We start from the raw sequence: 3,325 nt of genomic DNA, 5'->3' as shown, positions 1-3,325 counted from the left end.
ATGGGCCCATCAAAAATTAATCTTCTACTTCCTCTTCTTCGAAATTCTAACAAATGACTTATCGTCTAAAATCTGGTAGGATCTTACCTATCTAAAATAAGGATTATACACTAAAGGCAACATATTCTCAGAATTACTTCTGAAAATATGAAACCAAATTGGTTTTCTTAAATAAATAACGTAAGTTTATCAATTGTGTGACGTACCCCAAAAATGTTACCACAAAATAATTGTACGCTTTATGATTGACGTTTTCTCAGAACGTTTTGTTATGATGATCTACTATTACATTTGCTATTATAACAAACTCAGGAGACTTACTAGTCAACAAACAGCTTCAAAATATTGACCATTAGACGTGAAACGGTGCTCATTCACTAATATAAATTTCATCATTTTCTTCAGCAGGTAAAACACTTGTGTTGTTCTCATGCCAACATTTTCACTGCACTCGGTTGGTACATTTACAAACCATGTTTTCTGAAAACTAATTGATGAATATTTCACTGAATAACTGCCTTGTTTTTTCTGGTATTCCTTGCAAAGATTGTTGTGAATTTTACAGCCCAAAGTGATAAGCATAATTTACGAATACACAAAAAAGCAGCGGGTACTTGTTAGAGGAACAAAAACATGCGATGTTTTCTTTCATGAATATGCAGGAGTTCACACTTGAAATACAATGGATGCATCCTAAATTTGCCTTAATATAATTAAAACATATAACAACAGGAATGTTTTCGGACGGCAGCAATTCAGTATGCAAGAGGCATTATTATATTTCGGCAAGGAATTATTATACTCCAGCACAGAATGATTTAAAATGGATGCGCCGTTATCATCTTTGGCCAAGAAGAAATTAAGGGCTGCCGTGAGAATGATCATAGATCTCCTTCGATGAAGACTCTATGGTATGTTAGTTTTGCACCTTAAGGATTTTATTGGAAATTACTCAACTATCCAAAGAAAGGCAAAAAGCTTTTACTATCAGCTATTAATGTGCGGAAATAAAGAAATGTTTGGTAAATGGTGATGTAAACTTCATCCGCACCTCTTACCTAGAAATGGAATGCATGGATTTATTATTATTATTATTATTATTATTATTATTATTATTATTATTATTATTATTATTATTATTTCCACAAAAAGTCCATATTTTCATGGAAAAGGCCCAAAGGATATATGTTTCCGAGGAAGGCTATTTTAGAATATAGTGGGCCAGTAAGAAAGAAACACTCCAGGCTCTACAACAAATTATATATATATATATATATATATATATATATATATATATATATATATATATATATATATATATATATATATATATATATATATATATATATATATATACTAAAGGACCCATTCAAACTGGATGGTATCTAATGGAGTATTTATTCATAAGAAGTTACAAGCTTTCTTGGACAAACAGTCCACATTATCATGTATGCATACCTGATAATGTGGACTGTTTGTCCAAGAAAGCTTAAAATTTTTCTGAATAAATACTCCATATACCATCCAGTTTGAATGGGGTCCTTTAGTATATATTCCACAGAACAATTGTGTATGTGATAAAGTTAATATATATATATATGCATGTTTGTGCGTGCGTGGCGGGGGAGGGAGAGTAATTTGAGAGCGGGCATATTTAGGCCAGAACTGGAAAAGAACGAGAGTGAAATTGAGTGTCTAGAAAGAGCTGGTGTGTTAGGTGATTTAATTACAAAGATAGACGACATGGAAAGACAAGCCATTGTGGTTCGCCATGAAGTTCCTGGCGTAAATGAAATGAAAGGTCATGTGGAAATGTGTTCCAAAAGGGCTTGATTGCTGGAAGCACATGGCTCTCTATGAGATGAGAATTATAGACAAATTCAGTTGGAAAACAGACTTGGAGGGGGAAAAAGTTTATTACTTTATTTATTAGCTCAATGTAAATGGAAAAGCATGCTGATGGGGGTAACAGTGGGTAGAGGAATGATCGGAGGTATATATGATCATAATTTTGCTGAAGCGAAAATTAAGAGAAATGGAAATTTATGCTTTAGAGGGAAAATGCAGATAGAGCTGCAAGAGAAATTAAAAGGAGTTGGTAGTAAACAGAACATATAAGGAGAAAATGAGAGGAAATTAGAATAGGGTTAAAGACTTAAGCTAAAAACTGAATGAAGTGTAAAATTCCAACCAGGAAATGTTTATGGGTTTACAAAAATGGGAGGAGGAAATTCTGACAGTAAAATGTGGGATGAGGAAAGTACAACTTTAATGAAGGAAAAATAAAACGTTTCAAATACTAATTAGAGGAACTCTTCTTTAGACTTATTTCCAGAACTACAATTTTCTGATAAAAAATACTGAATAATATGCCACTGAATAATGAGTCATATCTCCTTAAATACTGGGATTTAAAAACCGCCTTACATTTCTTATACAAGGTTCGATGAGGTATTGTCAGAGAATGAAAAACTAAATTTATACTGAAACAATTCGAGTTACAGTGAAAAACAAAAAATTTAACTACATCTCTTGATATAGCAACAATTCATTTTTAAATGAGAAACATAAAACCCAATAAGGCGATCACAGAATTCCAGGAATAAAGAAGTCGACACTAAGGGGGTATCCAATTCTATTCCATGTTAAAGGAAATATAATATCATCGAAATTCATATCGTAAAGTTACATCTCTCTCTCTCTCTCTCTCTCTCTCTCTCTCTCTCTCTCTCTCTCTCTCTCTCTCTCTTTCGAATCTCCGACCGGCTAATGAAGAATTAGAGGAATTTATTTCTGTTGATAGAAATTCATTTCTCGTCACTATGTGGTTCGCATTCCAAAATAAGCTGTAGGTCCCGTTGCTAGGTTACCAGTTGGTTCTTAGCCACGTAAAATAAATCTAATCCTTCGGGCCAGCCCTAGGAGAGCTGTTAATCAGCTCAGTGGTCTGGTTAAACTAAGATATACGGAACTCTCTCTCTCTCTCTCTCTCTCTCTCTCTCTCTCTCTCTCTCTCTCTCTCTCTCTCTCTCTCTCTCTCTCTCTCTCTCTCTCTTTATATATATAATTATATATATTATATATATTTATACACACATATATTTACATATATATAATTTATATATATATACATATATATATATATATATATATATATATATATATAATATATACGAGTATATATATATATTATATATATATAATCACAAAGTTACTGTTTATATTCATGAGAGACTTGTCTACAAACTGTCCCATATAAAATATGCTATTCCATAAGAAACATATCGAGCACTGCTAAGTTTCCTTTACATCTAATTTTGGCTAA

The sequence above is a fragment of the Macrobrachium rosenbergii genome, chromosome 27 (assembly GCF_040412425.1).
Source record: "Macrobrachium rosenbergii isolate ZJJX-2024 chromosome 27, ASM4041242v1, whole genome shotgun sequence".
Lineage (NCBI taxonomy): Eukaryota > Metazoa > Arthropoda > Malacostraca > Decapoda > Palaemonidae > Macrobrachium > Macrobrachium rosenbergii.
This window is presented reverse-complemented; position numbering follows the sequence as displayed.